Source organism: Poecilia reticulata, linkage group LG3 (genome assembly GCF_000633615.1).
Source record: "Poecilia reticulata strain Guanapo linkage group LG3, Guppy_female_1.0+MT, whole genome shotgun sequence".
Lineage (NCBI taxonomy): Eukaryota > Metazoa > Chordata > Actinopteri > Cyprinodontiformes > Poeciliidae > Poecilia > Poecilia reticulata.
The window spans coordinates 1385659-1394322 of record NC_024333.1 but is presented as its reverse complement, the minus strand read 5'-3'; the positions used below and the strand labels follow the sequence as shown (position 1 = coordinate 1394322).

Here is an 8664-nt window from a genome sequence, read left to right as displayed (position 1 = left end):
ACAAAAGGTGGAACTTTTTTTTTTTTATTCCCATCCAGCGCCCTGAAAACCAGCAGCTAACCAAAAGAAAAGAAAAAAAAACGGGATGAGGGCGAGGCGGGAGGGCTGCTGTTTTCACAATGACTGCACATATCAATTAATGGCTGGCTGATCAGCAGAGCTGGCCTGATCCGGCCTGCCCACCACTGCCCTGATCCCAGCGGATGGGAAAACCTGGCCCTGCAGCCTGTGCAGCTGGAGCCCTCTCCCCATAATTACATGAGAATGGGGGGTGGGGGGTGGGGGGGGGAAGCGAGGCTGCAGATCTGATGGGGGGGACTCTTGCAGATGCTTGAATCCAAATCACAGGCCATGGTTAAGCATGCATGTTGCCGTTCCAATTTAAAAACCTCTGTTACACTTAGAATAAAAATGTGATTGTTTAACCCGTCAGCATGCAGATAGCTGACAGCAGGGGAGAGCGGCCTGCTGACTGACTGACTGACTGACTGACTGACTGACTGACTGACTGACTGACTGACTGACTGACAGTCTGCTGAAAGGAGAACTGATCTGATGCCATCTCCTCTCTCCAGCTCTCTCTCCTTCGTTTGCAGCTGAGAGATGTTTATCAGCGCAGTCAGTCATGGTCTGTGACCCTCCACCCACCTTCCCCAAACACACACACACGTATAACACACACTCTCCACCACCCTCAGAAGCACCGTTACAGGGCACAGGTGGGAAAGCGACTCATGCCGGATTGTCGGCAGAGCGGATTTCCAGCTCTGTCAGTTAGAAAGTTGCAGCAGGAGGATCCGTCAGATCCCTGCTGCCGCGAGAGACGATTCATTCTTCAAATCTCATCCAGAAACAAAATGTATCAATGTTCACCATTTTAAATGCCTGTTTTTTTGTGTGTTTTTTTTCCTCTGACATTTCTGTGTGTGTGTGTGCAGTGAAACGATTTATACATTTGTGAAGGCAGAGATTTTCAGGCGGCCCTGATAAATAAAAACTAAACTGAGAACACCTTCAATTCCTCGAAAAGGCCAGATTGGAAAATCAAAGAAGGCCTTTTTGTCCTCCTAAAATATTTCACCTAAAAAGAATGACAACATATCAGCTGGTAGGGGAGCAGAGCGAGGAGCAGGGAAAGGGCAGACAGGTCTGAGGCAGCTCTGCACTGTCATCCATTTCATATTTCTCCTGCGATAAAGGACTGAAAGCAACTGACAAAAGGGGTTTACGCCCAGACACTATTTCAGACACAATATCCGCCCTGTGCATACCATTACACAATGACAGCATCTCAGCCCGTACAGTCCATCTATTTATTCAATTTTCCCTGCACAATGAATCCAAGGAGGAAGCAACTTTTTTGGGCGGATGGGGGATGGAAGGAGGCAGAGGGGGCTCGGGATAACTTGGGGAAAGGTTAGGGAAACAGTGTGATGGAGTTTTTGGAGCCATTTCATTTGTCTCCATAAAGCTCGTAGCTGGTTGGAGGTAAAGTGGGGTCAAACCGGTCAGGGGTCAGTTTTACTTCCAGGAAAGAAAAAAAAAGGGAGAGAAAATAACAGCTCCCCACCCAAGACGCTTGGTGTGACAGGGGCTTTAAATGGGATTACAGAGCTCAAACATCCCTGGTGCCGCATAATTCAATTTATTCTTTATTAATTCAGAACTGCCCATTTATTTTCATATATTATTAAAATATGTTAAAGATTGTTAAAGTTGAGAGTGTCTTTGCTTTTTTTTTTACTTTTTTATTACTATTCATGGAGTGAAGATATTGCAGAGAAAATATTTTTTTCTGAAATCAGGGCAGGGTACAAATCTGATCTGTTCCCTCCGCTGATGTGATATGGCCTCATGAGCTGTCCTGCTGCTATTTGCACGCGCGCACACCGCAACTTTTGAGGAAGACTTTTTCCCAAGCCGGACAAGGTGTTGTTAAGGCAGAAATAAGACGGCTCCGTTTCCGCGCTTTTATCTGGGAGAGCATGACGCTTTGACGGCTTTTTCATTTCGGAGGTCGATCTCGGCGCTCAAAATGGCAGGTCTCATCGGCTCATAACTTTGTTTGCCTTTTTTCCTTTTTCCTTTTCTTTTTTTTTTCTTTCTTTTTTTTAGGACACGTGGTGCCAAAACTTTAACTTCTTTATTCCCGCTGTCTTCAAAAATCCCAGCTGCGTGGAATATCGCCGGCTAAAAAAATAAAAAAAAAGTTTTCCAAGCAACCGGGAACACGGCCACATACTTCTGCAAAAGTCCCACGCTGTGCTGCTGATCCGTAATGCGCCAAAGTCGCAAAGCGGTGCGCAGCGAGCGGCTTTTACGCACAGGCTTTGTGGGTAAAAAAATAAATAAATAAAAATTAAAAAGCAATAATGGACATTAATGAGTTTTCTGCTCTAAATGAAACTAGTTCGGCACGCGGAGACTTGCAAGGTGTCGCTTCCGAGCTGCTCCCATCTCTCTCGGTCCCAGCTGCTGTTTTACGACCCCTCGCTCCGGATAATTGCACCCTTATTTTCTAATCATGATTCGGGGAGACATCAGGGGACCCCCGCTGCGACACACACACAGAAACAAGNACACACACACACCCACTCAGAACCCCCCGATAAGACCTCTTCGCTTTCAGCTCCACACTTCTTACCTTCTCTTATTTTTTATATATATATTTTGTTTTGTTTAAATTCGCCGACTCCGGTGCGTAAACGCCGCGTCGAGACCAACAGTGCTCAACAAACAGCGAGGCATGTCCGTTTGATGTGACGGGATCATGTTGCCGCCGCTGCTGCTGCTGCTGCTGCGGGGACAGGAGTGTTGTGGGGGGAAAGTGCGCTCAGGACGGGTTTCAGACTGTCCACTCCACGCTCGTCCGCGTATTCCGACTTGGACATAAAAAAGAAAACAAACAAGGTTTTTATCAGGACTTGTCCCCTCGCTCTCCGGTCCGGCTCCTATCGGCGGGCATCAGCAGCGTGTCCCCTCCATCTCTCAGCTCAGACTCCCCCTATCTGGCGGCTGGAAGAGGCGCTCTGCTGTAGAGAGCAGCGCCGGCTGCTCCTGCGGTATCCGCCGTCAGAGCAGCTGATGAACCCAGCGGTGAGCGGAGCAGCGAGCCCCCTCCACCCTCCGCGCCACCTTCTTCTCCCGGTCCTCACATTAGACAGAAACAAAACGCTCCAAAAATACCTCCGAGATCCTGACCTTGAACCGCGCGGAGAGATTATTTTTGATTAAAATTATAATAGTAAAAAGAAAAAAAAAAGAGAAAAGCAACGTGCCCTCTGCTCTAAGCCGTGAAGGCGCAGCCAGCGGAGGTTCGGGGCGACCAGAATTGGCTGGCATAGCATTAACATCCCTCCCTGCAAACACACAAAATAACTCCAAAAAAAGTGACATTCCTTACCTTTCAGGACAGCTGTTCCGGCTCCCCGTCCTCCCCGTCTCCTCCTGGCCTTTAGAAACTCCTGGATAAATGAGCGTTTCCTCCTCTGCGTCCCGAGCGTCAGTCACCGCTAAAGAGAAGTAATGAGTGATAAAAATGACGCTCATCTATCTGCACTGTAACCTTGTGGCGTATTTAATGTAAATAAGCCTCATTGGGTTGCGGGTCCCCGCGCATACAGACGCAGGACCGCTCCCAGGGGAGCCTCTCTTTTACCTTTTCAGGTTTTTTTCTCTCTTTCTTTCACCGATTCAAAGGATTTATTCCCGCTGCGCTAAAATGAAATTATTAGAGAATAAAGATGCGAGTGCGCTCTGAGCAAAAGCGTGGAGAAATTTTTGCGCAGGTGCTCGAAGCTTTTCTTTTCTTTTTTTCTTTTCTTTTTTTCTTTTCTTTTTTAAACTGCTCTTTCAGACTGACTCAAACACTAATGCCAACAGGAACTTGGAAGTTCGCTCAACTTTTTTTTTTTTTTTTTTTTTTTTTGAAGTTGTGAATAAAAGCACATGACAGAAAGACAGAACGACGTCCCTCAGAAGCAGGAGTGTTTCCTGCGACTAAAAGCTGCCCTTGCACCCTGTTTTTGATATATTATGGTTCCATATGGGGGGGTAGAGAGAGGAGGGAGGGGGGCTGGAAGAGGCTGAATAATGCAATTATAGATTCAGTGTCCCAGCGTTGACAAAAGACAGGGCTTCAATAGAGGCTTTGTTGGGGGATTATATAATGATTATGGGGTAATTATGGGAACGGTTTTGGTAATAATAATAAAGAGGGAAAAAGTATATCAAGTACTCTCCTGGACGGACAGCTTGTTTTCTGTAATGTTAAGTGCATCACAGAGGAGAGTGACAGACAGACAGGCTGTGTTGCTGACAGCTAGTGGTCGCGCGCAGCCTTGATTATTCAAAATGTCGCACCGACAGACGCATTAACGCCGCCGACAGAGGATCGGATGGCCGCAAAACCGGACGTGGGCCCGTAGAAGGGATGCAGCACGGGGGTCGTGTTTACAACCCCCCTCCGCCACCACCTCCTTCACCTCCACCACATAAGTCAGCCCCGGGTCACACGCACACGGGACACGCACGCGCCGCTCCGGAGCTGTCGGGAGAAGGAGCACGCGGACGGTCACTCCGAAGGATAGCGCGCGGCGCTCCATCTGTGCGTGGGAATAATCCGCAACTCGCAGCGTGTTAAAACCATTATTACTTTAATTGCATTCAGGAATTAACTGCAGCCTGTTCGGAACATTTTTCCATCCAAAAAAAAAAAAGAAAAAAATCTGACTCCCCCCCCTCCCCCCACACATTTATTATATGTGATTATAGCTCACTCTTGCTTTCTCGCTCACTCTTTTTTCATATATATAAAATAGGTACTTGTTGCTCACTTTTTGTCCTGTCTTTTTCTTTATCTTTCCAACAGAAAACACAATCACATTTAAAGATTCACACTTCTTTCTTTGTTTAATGCATGTGATTTCTTTCCTCCTAACTAAGAAAATTTAACTTTTCGCTCCCCACATCCAGAAATTAGCATACCCATTCCCTAAATAATGCGGCTATCTCTATGGCAGTGATAGCAGCGAGCGGCAGGGTGTTTCTTTACCGATTCTCCATGGATCAACGGCGCGTCATCAGACCCTTTTGAACTTGTTATAGCAAGTCAAGTGATTCTTTATCGTCTGACAGGCCTGACAATCCATCGGGGATGGGAAAGCAGGTCAAAAGGAAGTTGCCATATGGACTTAAGCATGCAAATTTCCAACAATGCATGGCGCTGCTGAGTGCTGTCCCCCTCGCCATACATACAGTAAAGTGACTGTTTCTGCAGATGTTCTCCACAGACTCAGGGATGCGTGGCTCGTCAGTTAGAGCAGGGTTAAATGTGTCAAAAAGTGGGCCACCATAATGATGAAAGTCCAGCAGAATGCATTGTGCTGGTAGTTATTTTTATTAGTGGTTGCTGTTCTGTCCCAGGGATGTTTACATTAAAGGAACAAAAAAATATTTCCACCATTTGTTTAAGGCTATTTATCTGCTTTTTTTTTTTTTGCATGTAAATGTAACTGTGTTTTGACACAGTTGTTATTGCGAGTCTGAGAAAGTTTTTCTGGTTGGTTTTAAAAAAGGATCCAGGACAGTGCAAAACTTTTTGTTCTAAAGTTGAACCAGAATGAACTTAGTTTCAGTTCATCTCAACATCTAGGGAGAAGCTCATGACGAGCTTCAGGCAAGTGAAACTCCTGGCAGAAAATATGGACTCAAGTCAGATTGAGTATTGAATATTAAGTAATGCATATTTTTGTTCTTTACAAAACAATAGTCACACAATGTTGAGGGAAAAAAGTAATAGAATCATGTGCTAAAAAACACAACTACTTTGTTGCATCTTCTTTTTTGACATCTTAAATTGTCAGAGGGATGGACTTCGCTGATAAAGACAAAAACAATTTTCTTAACAAATCAGGTTCCAAAATGATCATCTATACCGATCAGCTACTCTTTTTTCCTCCTAATTTCCACCAGAAATCTTTATTTTACTGACCACATCACTGAACTGATCTGCCTGTCCTGAAGAAAAGTTTGAATGTTTGAATGGTCTTTGTTCAGGAAACAGATTCATCATCATCATCATCATCATCATCATCATCATCATCATCATCATCATCATCATCATCATCATCTCTGAATTGATGACATGGGAAAAGCGTTGAAAACTTCCCTGTCCACCTGTGGATTTATTTAATACCTTCAGTGATTGTGGGATTATCTTTAGCAAGTTTCAGTTGAACAAAACAAACACCCTGGTAGTTAATCTTTTTCTGATGTTTTTTTTTTCCTCTTTGATTGTTACTAGTAAAAATATTAAAAGTTGTGTGCAATTTCAGTCAGGCCCCTTAGTTCCAATGCCTGCAAATAAATTCAATGCAATTGTTTGTCTTCATAAATGAACTAATTAGCCAACAGAGTTCACCTGAGTGTGATTCGCAGCATGAACCCAATTCTTCTGTGAACGTCTCAGGAGTCTTTTCAAAAATACATCATGGAGATCAAGGAACCCAGCAGACCGGTCAAACCAGTCAGACTGGTCAGAGTGGTCAGAGTGGTCAGAGCGGTCAAAGCGGTCAGCGAGGAAGCTGTGGAGAGGCATAATACAGTGTTAGATTATGAAATGATGCCTGCAGTATGGACATTTTATAAACAATAGTTGTTTACATATTTGTTAATACTGACACTATGCTGTGACAATATGAGGCTGATAATCCGTGAAAAAAAATTCAGCTCCTCCTCCTACCAGTGCTCCTACTGCCATCTGATGAAATACACCGCTCAGTCAGAAGCAACCAATCAGATACAGTAGCAGGGCCTTTCCACCTCCCCTTACTTCTCTGCTGCGCTACAGCTAGTTCCACACAACACAGCCTGTTGTGATGATAAGGCTTAGTGATTGGGAGTTCAGCTCTTTTCAGAAAGACGGCTCTTTTGGTTCCAAAACGGCTCTTAATTTATTTTCACCTGAAACCCCATATTTTAACATAGTTTGGCAAATAGGAATGTTTTGTATGATAAACATTTTTGTATTCAGTGTTCTCCAGGGGTGAAAGTAAGGGGGTACGGCAGGGTACTGCGTACCCTTAAAAGATTTAGTGGGGGTACGCAGTACCTGCAAGAGAGGAGCGGCTGTCTGCTGTTAAAAAAAATCAACGGGTTCACTGTGCAGCTGTGAGTGCGTCCACTAATCAGCCATAACTGATTATTTTTTCAAGAACAATTTAAAACACGACTTAATCGGTTAATAAATAACTTTTTCCCATTTCATATTGTTTCTGAACTCTTTGTGCTTGAGCCGGGCTGCAATATGTCGATCRCGGAACGTTTTGAGTCGATCTCAGCATTAGGTGACAAACTGAACGCCGCCAGGACGCTGAGACCAGCACGTCCTCCTCTGGCTCCTTAAAACGTTCGTAACTTTATTAAAGAACAACAAAAAATCAACAAAACGTGTTCAAATTAATGACCCAACAACAATAATAATCTCAGTGATTATTGTTTCAACAAATTGCTCAATTCTGTGCGTTTCGGTTCCATTACCAAAATAACGAGCAGAGCAGGAGTTTAAAATGAACTAATCAACTACCGCTGTGTTCAGGGAGGCTTATTAATGATCGCAAAATAAATATCAAGCCTGAAAACCTAATATCGGACTGAATGTTATGTTTTTAACGTAATATTTGGTCGGCTTGTGGAGCGCAGGAGGTTGCCATGGCAACGGCTGTGCTTAAATGACAGAGAGAGACGGAGAGTAAAAATGTGTGAGTGGTTTAGAGTTGATCACCTGTTCGGGTTGTTTTACCTTTGTTTACCTTTGTCTTGGCGCATCACAGCCGCTGTAGTTTCTGAACGTTCAATAAACGACCAACTCGGACTAATTACCTTGTGTGTCTGCGAGTACACCACGTCATTCACAACAAACATCAAACACGGTAAATATGTTTCATTAACTATTTAACAAACAAATGGCTTCTACCGCGATAATTATGTGAAATTAAATTAATTGTCTGATATAAAAAATAGTTTGGTGCTGTCGGGCTCAGAGTCTGAGATGTTTTTCCTTTATCAAACAATTATTTTTTTTTGGCTCTTATTTAGTGGAAATATTGATGTCGATGAGATTTTCTCCAAAATAATAACCTTTTTCAACCTTTATAGCTCCACTGTTGAAAATGAGAAACATTCACAAATGACATTGAAATAAAATCCAGTCCAGCATCTGGTTTGAGGTGATTCCTCAAACCAGATGTTGGAACCTGTTGGAGGAAAAATATCCCAACTTCAGAAGATGTGCTTTTAACATAACAGAGGTCTGTGGTTCCTCCTGTCAGTATGAGAGTCAGGGTGAGGAGGCGCCATGTTAGGAAGAGAAGTGGAAGCTGCAAGATCTTCAGAACAAACAGGTCATGATGCTGGGCTACTGATTATTCCTCTGTCTGGACACATGATCGATACAACCAGTTAAAAAGATCAAATTAATGGTTAGAAAACTGGGATGTACTCCATGCCATGATGTTCAGAATGCATCTCAAGGTGTCAACATTGCAGTCAGTGGGCTGAGGGAGGAAATACAGCTTTATTTTGTAGCAATTGAAGAGCCACCCAGCTTTTATCGCTTTGCAAAAAAATTTATCATCACAGAAACTCCAAACTCCAAAGCACACA

General features: G+C 43.8%; 1 protein-coding gene across 4 annotated transcripts in view; it reads right to left on the bottom strand.

Moving 5' to 3' along the window:
- Window positions 1–4007, bottom strand: part of znf536 (zinc finger protein 536) — a 234989-nt gene extending 230982 nt beyond the window's left edge. For 3 of the 4 annotated variants that reach the window (XM_008404917.2, XM_008404919.2, XM_008404911.2), the window contains exons 1-2: window positions 3659–4007; window positions 3404–3512 (exon numbers count right to left, since the gene is read on the bottom strand). The gene's annotated coding sequence lies outside the window, so the exon portion shown is untranslated. Of the gene's footprint in view, window positions 1–2644; window positions 2883–3403; window positions 3513–3658 lie in introns of all 4 variants that reach the window. The other variant, XM_008404913.2, reaches the window with a different exon arrangement.
- Between the last annotated feature and the right edge of the window lie 4657 nt (window positions 4008–8664).